The 24181-nt window shown below is 29.7% G+C and overlaps 9 non-coding genes across 9 annotated transcripts; all 9 read right to left on the reverse strand.

Annotated features, from left to right (window-relative positions):
• Positions 1-233: 233 nt before the first annotated feature.
• Positions 234-306, reverse strand: TRNAT-UGU (transfer RNA threonine (anticodon UGU)). The gene has a single exon. It is a non-coding gene; the product is annotated as a tRNA-Thr (tRNA).
• A 938-nt stretch (positions 307-1244) lies between these two features.
• On the reverse strand, positions 1245-1317 carry TRNAT-CGU (transfer RNA threonine (anticodon CGU)). Its single transcript has one exon. It is a non-coding gene; the product is annotated as a tRNA-Thr (tRNA).
• A 5532-nt stretch (positions 1318-6849) lies between these two features.
• On the reverse strand, positions 6850-6923 carry TRNAT-AGU (transfer RNA threonine (anticodon AGU)). The gene has a single exon. It is a non-coding gene; the product is annotated as a tRNA-Thr (tRNA).
• Positions 6924-7358: 435 nt separating this feature from the next.
• On the reverse strand, positions 7359-7431 carry TRNAT-CGU (transfer RNA threonine (anticodon CGU)). Its single transcript has one exon. It is a non-coding gene; the product is annotated as a tRNA-Thr (tRNA).
• Positions 7432-12963: 5532 nt separating this feature from the next.
• TRNAT-AGU (transfer RNA threonine (anticodon AGU)) lies at positions 12964-13037 on the reverse strand. The gene has a single exon. It is a non-coding gene; the product is annotated as a tRNA-Thr (tRNA).
• Positions 13038-13472: 435 nt separating this feature from the next.
• Positions 13473-13545, reverse strand: TRNAT-CGU (transfer RNA threonine (anticodon CGU)). The gene has a single exon. It is a non-coding gene; the product is annotated as a tRNA-Thr (tRNA).
• Positions 13546-18565: 5020 nt separating this feature from the next.
• TRNAM-CAU (transfer RNA methionine (anticodon CAU)) lies at positions 18566-18638 on the reverse strand. The gene has a single exon. It is a non-coding gene; the product is annotated as a tRNA-Met (tRNA).
• Positions 18639-20092: 1454 nt separating this feature from the next.
• TRNAT-AGU (transfer RNA threonine (anticodon AGU)) lies at positions 20093-20166 on the reverse strand. The gene has a single exon. It is a non-coding gene; the product is annotated as a tRNA-Thr (tRNA).
• Positions 20167-21619: 1453 nt separating this feature from the next.
• TRNAM-CAU (transfer RNA methionine (anticodon CAU)) lies at positions 21620-21692 on the reverse strand. The gene has a single exon. It is a non-coding gene; the product is annotated as a tRNA-Met (tRNA).
• Positions 21693-24181: the final 2489 nt, after the last annotated feature.

The raw sequence follows: 24181 nt of genomic DNA on the forward strand, positions 1-24181 counted from the left end.
ATGGATTAGTTGAATTCAACAATAGAGTGATCATTCACCTCTATCTTGTTCTTTGTCATTTTCTTTTCCCTATTTCAGTCAAAGCATTCCTACAAAAATCTTCACAATACCAAGCATTTTATTTAATTTTTAAGATAACTTATTCTAAAGTTCATAGAACCAGATGTTTATTCTTAAATCGTATTCAACACTTGTTTGATGAAAATTATTCGGAAAGCATGGAGAAAACAGTTAGGTGCTGCTGAGATTTGAACTCAGGATTTCCTGTTTACAAGACAGGCGCTTTAACCACTAAGCCACAGCACCAACGTTAATAATAAGAAATGCATACATAATTTATTGTTGATGATGAAAATGTGTTTCCTGCTATAAATTCTTCTTTATATGTATTGTAATCTTAAACACGAAAAGATACTCAATCACTACGCAAGGATTAATATGTTTTAATAAACAGGTACTCTTATAAAACCCAATTTCATTTCTTGAATTCTTTACAATTTTTTTTCATGAAGGTAATAATATTGCTCCAATCTAGGTAGAAATTATATCTACGTCTTTCTCATAGATATGTATTTTTTTCATTTTGCAATAACAGTATTCATTCTATAATCTTGAAAATACTTCTATTTTTATAAGGTTTAAGATGATCTGTTCAACAGTAAGATGAATCAGACTTTTATATTTTAATTGTATCGGAATAAGACCTAATAAAAATGATTTGTTATATAACAATGAGAAAAGCAAGGCGCTGCTGAGATTTGAACTCAGGATCTCCTTTTTACTAAACAGGTGCTATAAACGGCTAAGCCACAGCACCCACTTGATTCTTAATTTTGAAACACTTTTCTTCATGGTGTTCAAGAGAATATTGCTTTTCCACTTTCATATTCTTTTCTAAGTTTAGACACTTCTCTACTCAAGCACTTTAGATGAATGAAGACTTCACTTATTCAAAAATACTTCTCTAATTTGAAGTTTACCCTATTCGTTTTAAAATATACCTTGCTGATGAATGGATTAGTTGAATTCAACAATAGAGTGATCATTCACCTCTATCTTGTTCTATGTCATTTTCTTTTCCCTATTTCAGTCAATGCATTCCTACAAAAATCTTCACAATACCAAGCATTTAATTTAATTTTAAGATAACTTATTCTAAAGTTCATAGAACCAGATGTTTATTCTTAAATTGTATTCAACACTTGTTTGATGAAAATTATTCGGAAAGCATGGAGAAAAGAGTTAGGTGCTGCTGAGATTTGAACTCATGATTTCCTGTTTACGAGACAGGCGCTTTAACCACTAAGCCACAGCACCAACGTTAATAGTAAAAAATGCATAAATAATTTATTGTTGATGATGAAAATGTGTTTCCTGCTATAAATTCTTCTTTATATGTATTGTAATCTTAAACATGAAAAGATACTCAATCACTACGCAAGTATTAATATGTTTTAATAAACAGGTACTCTTATAAAACCCAATTTCATTTCTTGAATTCTTTACAATATTTTTTCATGAAGGTATTAATATTGCTCAAATCTAGGTAGAAATTTCATCTACGTCTTTCTTATAGATATGTATTTTTTTCATTTTGCAATAACAGTATTCATTCTATAATCTTGAAAATACATGGGTTTTTATAAGGTTAAAGATGATCTTTTCAACAGTAAGATTAATCAGACTTTTATATTTTAATTGTATCGGAATAAGACCTAATGAAAATGATTTGTTATATAACCATGAGAAAAGCAAGGCGCTGCTGAGTGTTGAACTGAGTATCTCCTGTTTACTAGACAGGCGCTTTAACCAGCTGAGCCACAGCACACACTTGATTCTTAATTTTGAAACACTTTTCTTTATGGTGTTCAAGAGAATATTGCTTTTTCACATTCATATTCTTTTCTAAGTTCACACACTTCTCTACTCAAACACTTAAGATGAATGAAGACTCTTCACTTATTCAAAAACACCTCTCTAATTTGAAGTTTACCCTATTCATATCATTTTAAAATATACCTTGCTGAAGAATGGATTAGTTGAATTCAACAATAGAGTGATCATTAACCTCTATCTTGTTCTTTGTCATTTTCTTTTTCCTATTTCAGTCAATGCATTCCTACTAAAATCTTCACAATACCAAGCATTTTATTTAATTTTTAAGATAACTTATTCTAAAGTTCATAGAACCAGATGTTTATTCTTAAATTGTATTCAACACTTGTTTGATGAAAATTATTCGAAAAGCAAGGAGAAAACAGTTGGGTGCTGCTGATATTTGAACTCATGATTTCCTGTCTACGAGACAGGCGCTTTAACCACTAAGCCACAGCACCAACGTTAATAGTAAGAAATGCATAAATAATATATTGTTGATGATGAAAATGTGTTTCCTGCTATAAATTCTTCTTTATATGTATTGTAATCTTAAACATGAAAAGATACTCAATCACTACGCAAGTATTAATATGTTTTAATAAACAGGTACTCTTATAAAACCCAATTTCATTTCTTGAATTCTTTACAATATTTTTTCATGAAGGTATTAATATTGCTCAAATCTAGGTAGAAATTTCATCTACGTCTTTCTTATAGATCTGTATTTTTTTCATTTTGCAATAACAGTATTCATTCTATAATCTTGAAAATACTTGGGTTTTTATAAGGTTTAAGATGATCTGTTCACAGTAAGATGAATCGGACTTTTATATTGTAATTGTATCGGAATAAGACCTAATGAAAATGATTTGTTATATAACAATGAGAAAAGCAAGGCGCTGCTGAGAGTTGAACTCAGGATCTCCTTTTTACTAAACAGGTGCTTTGACCAGCTAAGCCACAGCACCCACTTGATTCTAAAATTTGAAACACTTTTCTTTATGATGTTCAAGAGAATATTGCTTTTTCACTTTCATATTCTTTTCTAAGTTCACACACTTCTCTACTCAAACACTTAAGATGAATGACGACTCTTCACTTATTCAAAAACACCTCTCTAATTTGAAGTTTACCCTATTCATATCATTTTAAAATATACCTTGCTGAAGAATGGATTAGTTGAATTCAACAATAGAGTGATCATTTACCTCTATCTTTTTCTTTGTCATTTTCTTTTCCCTATTTCAGTCAATGCATTCCTACAAAAATCTTCACAATACCAAGCATTTTATTTAATTTTTAAGATAACTTATTCTAAAGTTCATAGAACCAGATGTTTATTCTTAAATTGTATTCAACACTTGTTTGCTGAAAATTATACGGAAAGCATGGAGAAAAAAGTTAGGTGTTGCTGAGTTTTGAACTCAGGATTTCTTGTTTACTAGACAGGCGCTTTAACCACTAAGCCACAGCACCAACGTTAATAGTAAGAAATGCATTAATAATTTATTGTTGATCATGAAAATGTGTTTCCTGCTATGAGTTCTTCTTTATATGTATTGTAATCTTAAACACGAAAAGATACTCAATCACTACGCAAGTATTAATATGTTTTAATAAACAGGTACTCTTATAAAACCCAATTTAATTTCTTGAATTCTTTACAATTTTGTTTCATGAAGGTATTAATATTGCTCAAATCTAGGTAGAAATTTCATCTACGTCTTTCTCATAGATATGTAGTTTTTTTCATTTTGCAATAACAGTATTCATTCTATAATCTTGCAAATACATGGGTTTTTATAAGGTTAAAGATGATCTTTTCAACAGTAAGATGAATCAGACTTTTATATTTTAATTGTATCGGAATAAGACCTAATGAAAATGATTTGTTATATAACAATGAGAAAAGCAAGGGACTGCTGAGAGTTGAACTCAGGATCTCTTGTTTACTAGACAGGCACTTTAATCAGCTAAGCCACAGCACCCACTTGATTCTTAAATTTGAAACACTTTTCTTTATGGTGTTCAAGAGAATATTGCTTTTTCACTTTCATATTCTTTTCTAAGTTCACACACTTCTCTACTCAAACACTCAAGATGAATGAAGACTCTTCACTTATTCAAAAACACCTCTCTCATTTGAAGTTTACCCTATTCATATCATTTTAAAATATACCTTGCTGAAGAATGGATTAGGTGAATTCAACAATAGAGTGATCATTCACCTCTATCTTGTTCTTTGTCATTTTCTTTTCCCTATTTCAATCAATTCATTCCTACAAAAATCTTCACAATACCAAGTATTTTATTTCATTTTTAAGATAACTTATTCTAAAGTTCATAGAACCAGACGTTTATTCTTAAATTGTATTCAACACTTGTTTAATGAAAATTATTCCGAAAGCATGGAGAAAACAGTTAGGTGCTGCTGACATTTAAACTTAGGATTTCCTATTTACAAGACAGGCGCTTTAACCACTAAGCCACAGCACCAACGTTAATAGTAAGAAATGCATAAATAATTTATTGTTGATGATGAAAATGTGTTTCCTGCTATAAATTCTTCTTTATATGTATTGTAATCTTAAACATGAAAAGATACTCAATCACTACGCAAGTATTAATATGTTTTAATAAACAGGTACTCTTATAAAACCCAATTTCATTTCTTGAATTCTTTACAATATTTTTTCATGAAGGTATTAATATTGCTCAAATCTAGGTAGAAATTTCATCTACGTCTTTCTTATAGATCTGTATTTTTTTCATTTTGCAATAACAGTATTCATTCTATAATCTTGAAAATACTTGGGTTTTTATAAGGTTTAAGATGATCTGTTCACAGTAAGATGAATCGGACTTTTATATTGTAATTGTATCGGAATAAGACCTAATGAAAATGATTTGTTATATAACAATGAGAAAAGCAAGGCGCTGCTGAGAGTTGAACTCAGGATCTCCTTTTTACTAAACAGGTGCTTTGACCAGCTAAGCCACAGCACCCACTTGATTCTAAAATTTGAAACACTTTTCTTTATGATGTTCAAGAGAATATTGCTTTTTCACTTTCATATTCTTTTCTAAGTTCACACACTTCTCTACTCAAACACTTAAGATGAATGACGACTCTTCACTTATTCAAAAACACCTCTCTAATTTGAAGTTTACCCTATTCATATCATTTTAAAATATACCTTGCTGAAGAATGGATTAGTTGAATTCAACAATAGAGTGATCATTTACCTCTATCTTTTTCTTTGTCATTTTCTTTTCCCTATTTCAGTCAATGCATTCCTACAAAAATCTTCACAATACCAAGCATTTTATTTAATTTTTAAGATAACTTATTCTAAAGTTCATAGAACCAGATGTTTATTCTTAAATTGTATTCAACACTTGTTTGCTGAAAATTATACGGAAAGCATGGAGAAAAAAGTTAGGTGTTGCTGAGTTTTGAACTCAGGATTTCTTGTTTACTAGACAGGTGCTTTAACCACTAAGCCACAGCACCAACGTTAATAGTAAGAAATGCATTAATAATTTATTGTTGATCATGAAAATGTGTTTCCTGCTATGAGTTCTTCTTTATATGTATTGTAATCTTAAACACGAAAAGATACTCAATCACTACGCAAGTATTAATATGTTTTAATAAACAGGTACTCTTATAAAACCCAATTTAATTTCTTGAATTCTTTACAATTTTGTTTCATGAAGGTATTAATATTGCTCAAATCTAGGTAGAAATTTCATCTACGTCTTTCTCATAGATATGTAGTTTTTTTCATTTTGCAATAACAGTATTCATTCTATAATCTTGCAAATACATGGGTTTTTATAAGGTTAAAGATGATCTTTTCAACAGTAAGATGAATCAGACTTTTATATTTTAATTGTATCGGAATAAGACCTAATGAAAATGATTTGTTATATAACAATGAGAAAAGCAAGGGACTGCTGAGAGTTGAACTCAGGATCTCTTGTTTACTAGACAGGCGCTTTAATCAGCTAAGCCACAGCACCCACTTGATTCTTAAGTTTGAAACACTTTTCTTTATGGTGTTCAAGAGAATATTGCTTTTTCACTTTCATATTCTTTTCTAAGTTCACACACTTCTCTACTCAAACACTCAAGATGAATGAAGACTCTTCACTTATTCAAAAACACCTCTCTAATTTGAAGTTTACCCTATTCATATCATTTTAAAATATACCTTGCTGAAGAATGGATTAGTTGAATTCAACAATAGAGTGATCATTCACCTCTATCTTGTTCTTTGTCATTTTATTTTCCCTATTTCAGTCAATGCATTCCTACAAAAATCTTCACAATACCAAGCATTTTATTACATTTTTAAGATAACTTATTCTAAAGTTCATAGAACCAGATATTTATTCTTAAATTGTATTCAACACTTGTTTGATGAAAATTATTCGGAAAGCATGGAGAAAACAGTTAGGTGATGCTGAGATTTGAACTCAGGATTTCCTGTTTACGAAACAGGCACTTTAACCAGTAAGCCACAGCACCAACGTTAAAAGTAAAAAATGCATAAATAATTTATTCTTGATGATGCAAATGTGTTTCCTGCTATAAATTCTTCTTTATATGTATTGTAATCTTAAACACGAAAAGATACTCAATCACTACGCAAGTATTAATATGTTTTAATAAACAGGTACTCTTATAAAACCCAATTTCATTTCTTGAATTCTTTACAATTTTTTTTCATGAAGGTATTAATATTGCTCAAATCTAGGTAGAAATTTCATCTACGTCTTTCTCATAGATATGTAGTTTTTTTATTTCGCAATAACAGTATTCATTCTATAATCTTGAAAATACTTGGGTTTTTATAAGGTTTAAGATGATCTTTTCAACAGTAATATGAATCAGACTTTTATAATTTAATTGTATCGGAATAAGACCTAATGAAAATGATTTGTTATATAACAATGAGAAAAGCAAGGCGCTGCTGAGAGTTGAACTCAGGATCTCCTGTTTACTAGACAGGCGCTTTAACCAGCTAAGCCACAGCACCCACTTGAGTCTTAATTTTGAAACAATTTTCTTTATGGTGTTCAAGAGAATATTGCTTTTTCACTTTCATATTCTTTTCTAAGTTCACAAACTTCTCTACTCAAACACTTAAGATGAATAAAGACTCTTCACTTATTCAAAAACACCTCTCTAATTTGAAGTTTACCCTATTCATATCATTTTAAAATATACCTTGCTGAAGAATGGATTAGTTGAATTCAACAATAGAGTGATCATTCACCTCTATCTTGTTCTTTGTCATTTTCTTTTCCCTATTTAAGTAAATGCATTCCTACAAAAATCTTCACAATACCAAGCATTTTATTTAATTTTTAAGATAACTTATACTAAAGTTCATAGAACCAGATGTTTATTCTTAAATTGTATTCAACACTTGTTTGATGAAAATTATTCGGAAAGCATGGAGAAAAGAGTTAGGTGCTGCTGAGATTTGAACTCATGATTTCCTGTTTACGAGACAGGCGCTTTAACCACTAAGCCACAGCACCAACGTTAATAGTAAAAAATGCATAAATAATTTATTGTTGATGATGAAAATGTGTTTCCTGCTATAAATTCTTCTTTATATGTATTGTAATCTTAAACATGAAAAGATACTCAATCACTACGCAAGTATTAATATGTTTTAATAAACAGGTACTCTTATAAAACCCAATTTCATTTCTTGAATTCTTTACAATATTTTTTCATGAAGGTATTAATATTGCTCAAATCTAGGTAGAAATTTCATCTACGTCTTTCTTATAGATATGTATTTTTTTCATTTTGCAATAACAGTATTCATTCTATAATCTTGAAAATACATGGGTTTTTATAAGGTTAAAGATGATCTTTTCAACAGTAAGATTAATCAGACTTTTATATTTTAATTGTATCGGAATAAGACCTAATGAAAATGATTTGTTATATAACCATGAGAAAAGCAAGGCGCTGCTGAGTGTTGAACTGAGTATCTCCTGTTTACTAGACAGGCGCTTTAACCAGCTGAGCCACAGCACACACTTGATTCTTAATTTTGAAACACTTTTCTTTATGGTGTTCAAGAGAATATTGCTTTTTCACATTCATATTCTTTTCTAAGTTCACACACTTCTCTACTCAAACACTTAAGATGAATGAAGACTCTTCACTTATTCAAAAACACCTCTCTAATTTGAAGTTTACCCTATTCATATCATTTTAAAATATACCTTGCTGAAGAATGGATTAGTTGAATTCAACAATAGAGTGATCATTAACCTCTATCTTGTTCTTTGTCATTTTCTTTTTCCTATTTCAGTCAATGCATTCCTACTAAAATCTTCACAATACCAAGCATTTTATTTAATTTTTAAGATAACTTATTCTAAAGTTCATAGAACCAGATGTTTATTCTTAAATTGTATTCAACACTTGTTTGATGAAAATTATTCGAAAAGCAAGGAGAAAACAGTTGGGTGCTGCTGATATTTGAACTCATGATTTCCTGTCTACGAGACAGGCGCTTTAACCACTAAGCCACAGCACCAACGTTAATAGTAAGAAATGCATAAATAATATATTGTTGATGATGAAAATGTGTTTCCTGCTATAAATTCTTCTTTATATGTATTGTAATCTTAAACATGAAAAGATACTCAATCACTACGCAAGTATTAATATGTTTTAATAAACAGGTACTCTTATAAAACCCAATTTCATTTCTTGAATTCTTTACAATATTTTTTCATGAAGGTATTAATATTGCTCAAATCTAGGTAGAAATTTCATCTACGTCTTTCTTATAGATCTGTATTTTTTTCATTTTGCAATAACAGTATTCATTCTATAATCTTGAAAATACTTGGGTTTTTATAAGGTTTAAGATGATCTGTTCACAGTAAGATGAATCGGACTTTTATATTGTAATTGTATCGGAATAAGACCTAATGAAAATGATTTGTTATATAACAATGAGAAAAGCAAGGCGCTGCTGAGAGTTGAACTCAGGATCTCCTTTTTACTAAACAGGTGCTTTGACCAGCTAAGCCACAGCACCCACTTGATTCTAAAATTTGAAACACTTTTCTTTATGATGTTCAAGAGAATATTGCTTTTTCACTTTCATATTCTTTTCTAAGTTCACACACTTCTCTACTCAAACACTTAAGATGAATGACGACTCTTCACTTATTCAAAAACACCTCTCTAATTTGAAGTTTACCCTATTCATATCATTTTAAAATATACCTTGCTGAAGAATGGATTAGTTGAATTCAACAATAGAGTGATCATTTACCTCTATCTTTTTCTTTGTCATTTTCTTTTCCCTATTTCAGTCAATGCATTCCTACAAAAATCTTCACAATACCAAGCATTTTATTTAATTTTTAAGATAACTTATTCTAAAGTTCATAGAACCAGATGTTTATTCTTAAATTGTATTCAACACTTGTTTGCTGAAAATTATACGGAAAGCATGGAGAAAAAAGTTAGGTGTTGCTGAGTTTTGAACTCAGGATTTCTTGTTTACTAGACAGGCGCTTTAACCACTAAGCCACAGCACCAACGTTAATAGTAAGAAATGCATTAATAATTTATTGTTGATCATGAAAATGTGTTTCCTGCTATGAGTTCTTCTTTATATGTATTGTAATCTTAAACACGAAAAGATACTCAATCACTACGCAAGTATTAATATGTTTTAATAAACAGGTACTCTTATAAAACCCAATTTAATTTCTTGAATTCTTTACAATTTTGTTTCATGAAGGTATTAATATTGCTCAAATCTAGGTAGAAATTTCATCTACGTCTTTCTCATAGATATGTAGTTTTTTTCATTTTGCAATAACAGTATTCATTCTATAATCTTGCAAATACATGGGTTTTTATAAGGTTAAAGATGATCTTTTCAACAGTAAGATGAATCAGACTTTTATATTTTAATTGTATCGGAATAAGACCTAATGAAAATGATTTGTTATATAACAATGAGAAAAGCAAGGGACTGCTGAGAGTTGAACTCAGGATCTCTTGTTTACTAGACAGGCACTTTAATCAGCTAAGCCACAGCACCCACTTGATTCTTAAATTTGAAACACTTTTCTTTATGGTGTTCAAGAGAATATTGCTTTTTCACTTTCATATTCTTTTCTAAGTTCACACACTTCTCTACTCAAACACTCAAGATGAATGAAGACTCTTCACTTATTCAAAAACACCTCTCTCATTTGAAGTTTACCCTATTCATATCATTTTAAAATATACCTTGCTGAAGAATGGATTAGGTGAATTCAACAATAGAGTGATCATTCACCTCTATCTTGTTCTTTGTCATTTTCTTTTCCCTATTTCAATCAATTCATTCCTACAAAAATCTTCACAATACCAAGTATTTTATTTCATTTTTAAGATAACTTATTCTAAAGTTCATAGAACCAGACGTTTATTCTTAAATTGTATTCAACACTTGTTTAATGAAAATTATTCCGAAAGCATGGAGAAAACAGTTAGGTGCTGCTGACATTTAAACTTAGGATTTCCTATTTACAAGACAGGCGCTTTAACCACTAAGCCACAGCACCAACGTTAATAGTAAGAAATGCATAAATAATTTATTGTTGATGATGAAAATGTGTTTCCTGCTATAAATTCTTCTTTATATGTATTGTAATCTTAAACATGAAAAGATACTCAATCACTACGCAAGTATTAATATGTTTTAATAAACAGGTACTCTTATAAAACCCAATTTCATTTCTTGAATTCTTTACAATATTTTTTCATGAAGGTATTAATATTGCTCAAATCTAGGTAGAAATTTCATCTACGTCTTTCTTATAGATCTGTATTTTTTTCATTTTGCAATAACAGTATTCATTCTATAATCTTGAAAATACTTGGGTTTTTATAAGGTTTAAGATGATCTGTTCACAGTAAGATGAATCGGACTTTTATATTGTAATTGTATCGGAATAAGACCTAATGAAAATGATTTGTTATATAACAATGAGAAAAGCAAGGCGCTGCTGAGAGTTGAACTCAGGATCTCCTTTTTACTAAACAGGTGCTTTGACCAGCTAAGCCACAGCACCCACTTGATTCTAAAATTTGAAACACTTTTCTTTATGATGTTCAAGAGAATATTGCTTTTTCACTTTCATATTCTTTTCTAAGTTCACACACTTCTCTACTCAAACACTTAAGATGAATGACGACTCTTCACTTATTCAAAAACACCTCTCTAATTTGAAGTTTACCCTATTCATATCATTTTAAAATATACCTTGCTGAAGAATGGATTAGTTGAATTCAACAATAGAGTGATCATTTACCTCTATCTTTTTCTTTGTCATTTTCTTTTCCCTATTTCAGTCAATGCATTCCTACAAAAATCTTCACAATACCAAGCATTTTATTTAATTTTTAAGATAACTTATTCTAAAGTTCATAGAACCAGATGTTTATTCTTAAATTGTATTCAACACTTGTTTGCTGAAAATTATACGGAAAGCATGGAGAAAAAAGTTAGGTGTTGCTGAGTTTTGAACTCAGGATTTCTTGTTTACTAGACAGGTGCTTTAACCACTAAGCCACAGCACCAACGTTAATAGTAAGAAATGCATTAATAATTTATTGTTGATCATGAAAATGTGTTTCCTGCTATGAGTTCTTCTTTATATGTATTGTAATCTTAAACACGAAAAGATACTCAATCACTACGCAAGTATTAATATGTTTTAATAAACAGGTACTCTTATAAAACCCAATTTAATTTCTTGAATTCTTTACAATTTTGTTTCATGAAGGTATTAATATTGCTCAAATCTAGGTAGAAATTTCATCTACGTCTTTCTCATAGATATGTAGTTTTTTTCATTTTGCAATAACAGTATTCATTCTATAATCTTGCAAATACATGGGTTTTTATAAGGTTAAAGATGATCTTTTCAACAGTAAGATGAATCAGACTTTTATATTTTAATTGTATCGGAATAAGACCTAATGAAAATGATTTGTTATATAACAATGAGAAAAGCAAGGGACTGCTGAGAGTTGAACTCAGGATCTCTTGTTTACTAGACAGGCGCTTTAATCAGCTAAGCCACAGCACCCACTTGATTCTTAAGTTTGAAACACTTTTCTTTATGGTGTTCAAGAGAATATTGCTTTTTCACTTTCATATTCTTTTCTAAGTTCACACACTTCTCTACTCAAACACTCAAGATGAATGAAGACTCTTCACTTATTCAAAAACACCTCTCTAATTTGAAGTTTACCCTATTCATATCATTTTAAAATATACCTTGCTGAAGAATGGATTAGTTGAATTCAACAATAGAGTGATCATTCACCTCTATCTTGTTCTTTGTCATTTTATTTTCCCTATTTCAGTCAATGCATTCCTACAAAAATCTTCACAATACCAAGCATTTTATTACATTTTTAAGATAACTTATTCTAAAGTTCATAGAACCAGATATTTATTCTTAAATTGTATTCAACACTTGTTTGATGAAAATTATTCGGAAAGCATGGAGAAAACAGTTAGGTGATGCTGAGATTTGAACTCAGGATTTCCTGTTTACGAAACAGGCACTTTAACCAGTAAGCCACAGCACCAACGTTAAAAGTAAAAAATGCATAAATAATTTATTCTTGATGATGCAAATGTGTTTCCTGCTATAAATTCTTCTTTATATGTATTGTAATCTTAAACACGAAAAGATACTCAATCACTACGCAAGTATTAATATGTTTTAATAAACAGGTACTCTTATAAAACCCAATTTCATTTCTTGAATTCTTTACAATTTTTTTTCATGAAGGTATTAATATTGCTCAAATCTAGGTAGAAATTTCATCTACGTCTTTCTCATAGATATGTAGTTTTTTTATTTCGCAATAACAGTATTCATTCTATAATCTTGAAAATACTTGGGTTTTTATAAGGTTTAAGATGATCTTTTCAACAGTAATATGAATCAGACTTTTATAATTTAATTGTATCGGAATAAGACCTAATGAAAATGATTTGTTATATAACAATGAGAAAAGCAAGGCGCTGCTGAGAGTTGAACTCAGGATCTCCTGTTTACTAGACAGGCGCTTTAACCAGCTAAGCCACAGCACCCACTTGAGTCTTAATTTTGAAACAATTTTCTTTATGGTGTTCAAGAGAATATTGCTTTTTCACTTTCATATTCTTTTCTAAGTTCACAAACTTCTCTACTCAAACACTTAAGATGAATAAAGACTCTTCACTTATTCAAAAACACCTCTCTAATTTGAAGTTTACCCTATTCATATCATTTTAAAATATACCTTGCTGAAGAATGGATTAGTTGAATTCAACAATAGAGTGATCATTCACCTCTATCTTGTTCTTTGTCATTTTCTTTTCCCTATTTAAGTAAATGCATTCCTACAAAAATCTTCACAATACCAAGCATTTTATTTAATTTTTAAGATAACTTATACTAAAGTTCATAGAACCAGATGTTTATTCTTAAATTGTATTCAACACTTGTGTTATGAAAATTATTCGGAAAGCATGGAGAAAACTGTTAGGTGCTGCTGAGATTTGAACTCAGGATTTTCTGTTTACGAGACAGGCGCTTTAACCACTAAGCCACAGCACCAACGTTAATAGTAAGAAATGCATAAATAATTTATTGTTGATGATGGAAATGTGTTTCCTGCTATAAATTCTTCTTTATATGTATTGTAATCTTATACACGAAAAGATACTCAATCACTACGCAAGTATTAATATGTTTTAATAAACAGGTACTCTTATAAAACCCAATTTCATTTCTTGAATTCTTTAAAATAAAATCATGAAGGTATTAATATTGCTCAAATCTATGTAGAAATTTCATCTACGTCTTTCTCATAGACATGTATTTTTTTCATTTTGCAATAACAGTATTCATTCTATAATCTTGAAAATACTTGGGTTTTTATAAGGTTTAAGATGATCTGTTCAACAGTAAGATGAATCAGACTTTTATATTTTAATTGTATCGGAATAAGAGCTAATGAAAATTATTTGTTATATAACAATGAGAAAAGCAAGGCGCTGCTGAGATTTGAACTCAGGATCTCCTTTTTACTAAACAGGTGCTTTAACCAGCTAAGCCACAGCACCCACTTGAGTCTTTATTTTGAAACACTTTTCTTTATGGTGTTCAAGAGAATATTGCTTTTTCACTTTCATATTCTTTTCTAAGTTCACACACTTCTCTACTCAAACACTTAAGATGAATGAAGACTCTTCACTTATTCAAAAACACCTCTCTAATTTGAAGTTTACCCTATTCATATCATTTTAAAATATACCTTGCTGAAGAATGGATTAGTTGAATTCAACAATAGAGTGATCATTCACCTCTATCTTGTTCTTTTTCATTTTCTTTTCCCTATTTCAGTCAATGCATTCCTACAAAAATCTTCACAATACCAAGCATTTTATTTAATTTTTAAGATAACTTATTCTAAAGTTTATAGAACCAGATGTTTATTCTTAAATTGTATTCAACACTTGGTTGATGAAAATTATTCGGAAAGCAAGGAGAAAACAGTTGGGTGATGCTGATATTTGAACTCATGATTTCCTGTTTACGAGACAGGTGCTTTAACCACTAAGCCACAGCACCAACGTTAATAGTAAAAAATGCATAAATAATTCATTGTTGATGATGAAAATGTGTTTTCTGCTATAAATTCTTCTTTATATGTATTGTAATCTTAAACACGAAAAGATACTCAATCACTACGCAAGGATTAATATGTTTTAATAAACAGCTACTCTTATAAAACCCAATTTCATTTCTTGAATTCTTTACAATTTTTTTTCATGAAGGTATCAATATTGCTCAAATGTAGGTAGAAATTTCATCAACGTCTTTCTCATAGATATGTAGTTTTTTTCATTTTGCAATAACAGTATTCATTCTATAATCTTGAAAATACTTGGGTTTTTATAAAGTTTAAGATGATCTTTTCAACAGTAAGATGAATCAGACTTTTATATTTTAATTGTATCGGAATAAAACCTAATGAAAATGATTTGTTATATAACAATGAGAAAAGCAAGGCGCTGCTGAGAGTTGAACTCAGGATCTCCTGTTTACTAGACAGGCGCATTAACCAGCTAAGCCACAGCACCCACTTGAGTCTTAATTTTGAAACAATTTTCTTTATGGTGTTCAAGAGAATATTGCTTTTTCACTTTCATATTCTTTTCTAAGTTCACACACTTCTCTACTCAAACACTTAAGATGAATGAAGACTCTTCACTTATTCAAAAACACCTCTCTAATTTGAAGTTTACCCTATTCATATCATTTTAAAATATACCTTGCTGAAGAATGGATTAGTTGAATTCAACAATAGAGTGATCATTCACCTCTATCTTGTTGTTTGTCATTTAATTTTCCTTATTTCAGTCAATGCATTCCTACAAAAATCTTCACAATACCAAGCATTTTATTACATTTTTTAAATAACTTATTCTAAAGTTCATAGAACCAGATATTTATTCTTAAATTGTATTCAACACTTGTTTGATGAAAATTATTCGGAAAGCATGGAGAAAACAGTTAGGTGCTGCTGAGATTTGAACTCAGGATTTGCTGTTTACGAAACAGGCACTTTAACCACTAAGCCACAGCACCAACGTTAAAAGTAAAAAATGCATAAATAATTTATTCTTGATGATGCAAATGTGTTTCCTGCTATAAATTCTTCTTTATATGTATTGTAATCTTAAACACGAAAAGATACTCAATCACTACGCAAGTATTAATATGTTCTAATAAACAGGTACTCTTATAAAACCCAATTTCATTTCTTGAATTCTTTACAATTTTTTTTCATGAAGGTATTAATATTGCTCAAATCTAGGTAGAAATTTCATCTACGTCTTTCTCATAGATATGTAGTTTTTTTATTTTGCAATAACAGTATTCATTCTATAATCTTGAAAATACTTGGGTTTTTATAAGGTTTAAGATGATCTTTTCAACAGTAAGATGAATCAGACTTTTATATTTTAATTGTATCGGAATAAGACCTAATGAAAATGATTTGTTATATAACAATGAGAAAAGCAAGGCGCTGCTGAGAGTTGAACTCAGGATCTCCTGTTTACTAGACAGGCGCTTTAACCAGCTAAGCCAGAGCACCCACTTGATTCTTAGTTTTGAAACACTTTTCTTTATGGTGTTCAAGAGAATATTGCTTTTTCACTTTCATATTCTTTTCTAAGTTCACACACTTCCCTACTCAAACACTTAAGATGAATAAAGACTCTTCACTTATTCAAAAACACCTCTCTAATTTGAAGTTTACCCTATTCATATCATTTTAAAATATACCTTGCTGACGAATGGAGTATTTGAATTCAACAATAGAGTGATCATTCACCTCTATCTTGTTCTTTGTCATTTTCTTTTCCCTATTTCAGTCAATGCATTCCTACACAAATCTTCACAATACCAAGCATTTTATTTAATTTTTAAGATAACTTATTCTAAAGTTCATAGAACCAGATGTTTATTCTTAAATTGTATTCAACATTTGTTTGATGAAAATTATTCGGAAAGCATGGAGAAAACAGTTAGGTGCTGCTGAGATTTGAACTCAGGATTTCCTGTTTACGAGACAGGCGCTTTAACCACAAAGCCACTGCACCAACAGTAGTAGTAAAAAATGCATAAATAATTTATTGTTGATGATGAAAATGTGTTTTCTGCTATAAATTCTTCTTCATATGTATTGTAATCTTAAACACGAAAAGATACTCAATCACTACGCAAGTATTAATATGTTCTAATAAACAGGTACTCTTATAAAACCCAATTTCATTTCTTGAATTCTTTACAATTTTTTTTCATGAAGGTATTAATATTGCTCAAATCTAGGTAGAAATGTCATCTACGTCTTTCTCATAGATATGTATTTTTTTCATTTTGCAATAACAGTATTCATTCTATAATCTTGAAAATACTTGTGTTTTATAAGGTTTAAGATGATCTGTTCAACAGTAAGATGAATCAGACTTTTATATTTTAATTGTATCGGAATAAGACCTAATGAAAATTATTTGTTATATAACAATGAGAAAAGCAAGGCGCAGCTGAGATTTGAACTCAGGATCTCCTTTTTACTAAACAGGTGCTATAACCAGCTAAGCCATAGCACCCACTTGATTCTTTATTTTGAAACGCTTTTCTTTATGGTGTTCGAGAGAATATTGCTTTTTCACTTTCATATTCTTTTCTAAGTTCATAAACTTCTCTACTCAAACACTTAAAATGAATGAAGACTCTTCACTTATTCAAAAACACCTCTCTAATTTGAAGTTTACCCTATTCATATCATTTTAAAATATACCTTGCTGAAGAATGGATTAGTTGAATTCAACAATACAGTGATCATTCACCTCTATCTTGTTCTTTGTCATTTTCTTTTCCCTATTTCAATCAATGCATGCCTACAAAAATCTTCACAATACCAAGTATTTTATTTCATTTTTAAGATAACTTATTCTAAAGTTCATAGAACCAGACGTTTATTCTTAAATTGTATTCAACACTTGTTTAATGAAAATTATTCCGAAAGCATGGAGAAAACAGTTAGGTGCTGCTGACATTTAAACTTAGGATTTCCTATTTACAAGACAGGCGCTTTAACCACTAAGCCACAGCACCAACGTTAATAGTAAAAAATGCATAAATAATTTATTGTTGATGATGAAAATGTGTTTCCTGCTATAATTTCTTCTTTATATGTATTGTAATCTTAAACACAAGAAGATACTCAATCACTACGCAAGTATTAATATGTTTTAATAAACAGGTACTCTTATAAAACCCAATTTCATTTCTTGAATTCTTTACAATTTTTTTTCATGAAGGTATTAATATTGCTCAAATCAAGGTAGAAATTTCATCTACGTCTTTCTCATAGATATGCATTTTTTTAATTTTGCAATAACAGTATTCATTCTATAATCTTGAAAATACTTGTGTTTTTATAAGGTTTAAGAAAATCTGTTCAACAGTAATATGAATCAGACTTTTATAATTTAATTGTATCGGAATAAGACCTAATGAAAATGATTTGTTATATAACAATGAGAAAAGCAAGGCGCTGCTGAGAGTTGAACTCAGGACCTCTTTTTTACTAAACAGGCGCTTTAACCGGCTAAGCCACAGCAACCACTTGATTCTTAATTTTGAAACACTTTTCTTTATGGTGTTCAAGAGAATATTGCTTTTCCACGTTCATATTCTTTTCTAAGTTCACACACTTCTCTACTCAAACACATTAGATGAATGAAGACTCTTCACTTATTCAAAAATACTTCTCTAATTTGAAGTTTACCCTATTCATATCATTTTAAAATATACCTTGCTGACGAATGGATTATTTGAATTCAACAATAGAGTGATCATTCACCTCTATCTTGTTCTTTGTCATTTTCTTTTCCCTATTTCAGTCAATGCATTCCTTCACAAATCTTCACAATACCAAGCATTTTATTTAATTTTTAAGATAACTTATTCTAAAGTTCATAGAACCAGATGTTTATTCTTAAATTGTATTCAACATTTGTTTGATGAAAATTATTCGGAAAGCATGGAGAAAACAGTTAGGTGCTGCTGAGATTTGAACTCAGGATTTCCTGTTTATGAGACAGGCGCTTTAACCACAAAGCCACAGCACCAACTGTAGTAGTAAAAAATGCATAAATAATTTATTGTTGATGATGAAAATGTGTTTTCTGCTATAAATTCTTCTTTATATGTATTGTAATCTTAAACACGAAAAGATACTCAATCACTACGCAAGTATTAATATGTTTTAATAAACAGGTACTCTTATAAAACCCAATTTCATTTCTTGAATTCTTTACAATTTTTTTTTCATGAAGATATTAATATTGCTCAAATCAAGGTAGAAATTTCATCTACGTCTTTCTCATAGATATGTATTTTTTTCATTTTGCAATAACAGTATTCATTCTATAATCTTGAAAATACTTGTGTTTTATAAGGTTTAAGATGATCTGTTCAACAGTAAGATGAATCAGACTTTTATATTTTAATTGTATCGGAATAAGACCTAATGAAAATGATTTGTTATATAACAATGAGAAAAGCAAGGCGCAGCTGAGATTTGAACTCAGGATCTCCTTTTTACTAAACAGGTGCTATAACCAGCTAAGCCATAGCTCCCACTTGATTCTTTATTTTGAAACGCTTTTCTTTATTGTTTTCGAGAGAATATTGCTTTTTCACTTTCATATTCTTTTCTAAGTTCACAAACTTCTCTACTCAAACACTTAAGATGAATGAAGACTCTTCACTTATTCAAAAACACCTCTCTAATTTGAAGTTTACCCTATTCATATCATTTTAAAATATACCTTGCTGAAGAATGGATTAGTTGAATTCAACAATAGAGTGATCATTCACCTCTATCTTGTTCTTTGTCATTTTCTTTTCACTATTTCAGTCAATGCATTCCTACAAAAATCTTCACAATACCAAGCATTTTATTTAATTTTTAAGATAACTTATTCTAAAGTTCATAGAACCAGATGTTTGTTCTTAAATTGTATTCAACACTTGTTTGATGAAAATTATTCGGAAAGCAAGGACAAAACAGTTGGGTGCTGCTGATATTTGAACTCATGATTTCCTGTTTACGAGACAGGCGCTTTAACCACTAAGCCACAGCACCAACATTAATAGTAAAAAATGCATAAATAAATTATTGTTGATGATGGAAATGTGTTTCCTGTTAGAAATTCTTCTTTATATGTATTGTTATCTTAAACACGAAAAGATACTCAATCACTACGCAAGTATTAATATGTTTTAATAAACAGGTACTCTTATAAAACCCAATTTCATTTCTTGAATTCTTTAAAATAAAATCATGAAGGTATTAATATTGCTCAAATCTAGGTAGAAATTTCATCTACGTCTTTCTCATAGACATGTATTTTTTTCATTTTGCAATAACAGTATTCATTCTATAATCTTGAAACTACTTCTGTTTTTATAAGGTTTAAGATGATCTGTTCAACAGTAGGATGAATCAGACTTTTATATTTTAATTGTATTGGAATAAGACCTAATGAAAATGATTTGTTATATAACAATGAGAAAAGCAAGGCGCTACTGAGAGTTGAACTCAGGATCTCCTGTTTACTAGACAGGCGCTTTAACCAGCTAAGCCACAGCACCAACTTGTTACTTAATTTTGAAACACTTTTCTTTATGGTGTTCAAGAGATAATTGCTTTTTCACTTTCATATTCTTTTCTAAGTTCACACAATTCTCTACTCATAAACCTAAGATGAATGAAGACTCTTCACTTATTCAAAAACACCTCTCTAATTTGAAGTTTACCCTATTCATATCATTTTAAAATATACCTTGCTGAAGAATGGATTAGTTGAATTCAACAATAGAGTGATCATTCACCTCTATCTTGTTCTTTGTCATTTTCTTTTCCCTATTTCAGTCAATGCATTCCTACAAAAATCTTCACAATACCAATCATTTTATTTAATTTTTAAGATAACTTTTTCTAAAGTTCATAGAACCAGATGTTTATTCTTAAATTGTATTCAACACTTGTTTGATGAAAATTATTCAGAAAGCATGGAGAAAACAGTTAGGTGCTGCTGAGATTTGAATACAGGACTTCCTGTTTACGAGACAGGCGCTTTAACCACTAAGCCACAGCACCAACGTTAATAGTAAAAAATGCATAAATAATTAATTGTTGATGATGAAAATGTGTTTTCTGCTATAAATTCTTCTTTATATGTATTGTAATCTTAAACATGAAAAGATACTCAATCACTGAGCAATTAATAATATGTTTTAATAAACAGGTACTCTTATAAAACCCAATTTCATTTCTTGAATTCTTTACAATTTTTTTCATGAAGGTATTAATATTGCTCAAATCTAGGTAGAAATTTCATCTACTTCTTTCTCATAGATATGTATTTTTTTCATTTTGCAATAACAGTATTCATTCTATAATCTTGAAAATACTTGGGTTTTTATAAGGTTAAAGATGATCTGTTCAACAGTAAGATGAATCAGACTTTTATATTTTAATTGTATCGGAATAACACCTAATGAAAATGATTTGTTATATAACAATGAGAAAAGCAAGGCACTGCTGAGAGTTGAACTCAGGATCTCTTGTTTACTAGACAGGCGCTTTAACCAGTTAAGCCACAGCACCCACTTGATTCTTAAATTTGAAACACTTTTCTTTATGGTGTTCAAGAGAATATTGCTTTTTCACTTTCATATTCTTTTCTAAGTTCACACACTTCTCTACTCAAACACTTAAGATGAATGAAGACTCTTCACTTATTCAAAAACACCTCTCTAATTTGAAGTTTACCCTATTCATATCATTTTAAAATATACCTTGCTGAAGAATGGATTAGTTGAATTCAACAATAGAGTGATCATTCACCTCAATCTTGTTCTTTGTTATTTTCTTTTCCCTATTTCAGTCAATGCATTCCTACAAAAATCTTCACAATACCAAGCATTTTATTTAATTTTTAAGATAACTTATTCTAAAGTTCATAGAACCAGATGTTTATTCTTAAATTGTATTCAACATTTGTTTGATGAAAATTATTCGGAAAGCATGGAGAAAACAGTTAGGTGCTGCTGAGATTTGAACTCAGGATTTTCTGTTTATGAGACAGGCGCTTTAACCACTAAGCCACAGCACCAACTTTAATAGTAAGAAATGCATAAATAATTTATTGTTGATGATGAAAATGTGTTTTCTGCTATAAATTCTTCTTTATATGTATTGTAATCTTAAACACGAGAAGATACTCAATCACTACGCAAGTATTAATATGTTTTAATAAACAGGTACTCTTATAAAACCCAATTTCATTTCTTGAATTCTTTACAATTTTTTTTCATGAAGGTATTAATATTGCTCAAATCAAGGTAGAAATTTCATCTACGTCTTTCTCATAGATATGTATTTTTTTAATTTTGCAATAACGGTATTCATTCTATAATCTTGAAAATACTTGTGTTTTTATAAGGTTTAAGAAAATCTGTTCAACAGTAATATGAATCAGACTTTTATAATTTAATTGTATCGGAATAAGACCTAATGAAAATGATTTGTTATATAACAATGAGAAAAACGAGGCACTGCTGAGAGTTGAACTCAGGACCTCCTTTTTACTAAACAGGCGCTTTAACCGGTTAAGCCACAGCAACCACTTGATTCTTAATTTTGAAGCACTTTTCTTTATGGTGTTCAAGAGAATATTGCTTTTCCACGTTCATATTCTTTTCTAAGTTCACACACTTCTCTACTCAAACACATTAGATGAATGAAGACTCTTCACTTATTCAAAAATACTTCTCTAATTTGAAGTTTACCCTATTCATATCATTTTAAAATATACCTTGCTGACGAATGGATTATTTGAATTCAACAATAGAGTGATCATTCACATCTATCTTGTTCTTTGTCATTTTCTTTTCCCTATTTCAGTCAATGCATTCCTACAAAAATCTTCACAATACCAAGCATTTTATTTAATTTTTAAGTTAGCTTATTCTAAAGTTCATAGAACCAGATGTTTATTCTTAAATTGTATTCAACATTTGTTTGATGAAAATTATTCGGAAAGCATGGAGAAAACAGTTAGGTGCTGCTGAGATTTGAACTCAGGATTTCCTGTTTACGAGACAGGTGCTTTAACCACAAAGCCACAGCACCAACGGTAGTAGTAAAAAATGCATAAATAATTTAATGTTGATGATGAAAATGTGTTTTCTGCTATAAATTCTTCTTTATATGTATTGTAATCTTAAACACGAAAAGATACTCAATCACTACGCAAGGATTAATATGTTTTAATAAACAGGTCCTCTTATAAAACCCAATTTCATTTCTTGAATTCTTTAAAAAAAAATCATGAAGGTATTAATATTGCTCAAATCTAGGTAGAAATTTCATCTACGTCTTTCTCATAGATATGTATTTTTTTCATTTTGCAATAACAGTATTCATTCTATAATCTTGAAAATACTTGTGTTTTATAAGGTTTAAGATGATCTGTTCAACAGTAAGATGAATCAGACTTTTATATTTTAATTGTATCGGAATAAGACCTAATGAAAATGATTTGTTATATAACAATGAGAAAAGCAAGGCGCAGCTGAGATTTGAACTCAGGATCTCCTTTTTACTAAACAGGTGCTATAACCAGCTAAGCCATAGCACCCACTTGATTCTTTATTTTGAAACGCTTTTCTTTATGGTGTTCGAGAGAATATTGCTTTTTCACTTTCATATTCTTTTCTAAGTTCACAAACTTCTCTACTCAAATACTTAAGATGAATGAAGACTCTTCACTTATTCAAAAACACCTCTCTAATTTGAAGTTTACCCTATTCATATCATTTTAAAATATACCTTGCTGAAGAATGGATTAGTTGAATTCAACAATAGAGTGATCATTCACCTCTATCTTGTTCTTTGTCATTTTCTTTTCCCTATTTCAGTCAATGCATTCCTACAAAAATCTTCACAATACCAAGCATTTTATTTAATTTTTAAGATAACTTATTCTAAAGTTCATAGAACCAGATGTTTATTCTTAAATTGTATTCAACACTTGATTGATGAAAATTATTCGGAAAGCATGGAGTAAACAGTTAGGTGCTGCTGAGAATTGAACTCATGATTTCCTGTTTAAGAGACAGGCGCTTTAACCGCTAAGCAACAGCACCAACTTTAAAAGTAAAAAATGCATAAATAATTCATTGTTGATGATGAAAATGTATTTTCTGCTATAAATTCTTCTTTATTTGTATTGTAATCTTAAACACGAAAAGATACTCAATCACTACACAAGGATTAATATGTTTTAATAAACAGGTACTCTTATAAAACCCAATTTCATTTCTTGAATTCTTTACAATTTTTTTTTCATGAAGGTATTAATATCATTCAAATCTACGTAGAAATTTCATCAACGTCTTTCTCATAGATATGTAGTTTTTTTTATTTTGCAATAGCAGTATTCATTCTATAATCTTGAAAATACTTGGGTTTTTATAAATTTTAAGATGATCTTTTCAACAGTAAGATGAATCAGACTTTTATATTTTAATTGTATCGGAATAAGACCTAATGAAAATGATTTTTTATATAACAATGAGAAAAGCAAGGTGCTGCTGAGAG

This window comes from Lissotriton vulgaris, chromosome 12 (genome assembly GCF_964263255.1).
Source record: "Lissotriton vulgaris chromosome 12, aLisVul1.2, whole genome shotgun sequence".
Lineage (NCBI taxonomy): Eukaryota > Metazoa > Chordata > Amphibia > Caudata > Salamandridae > Lissotriton > Lissotriton vulgaris.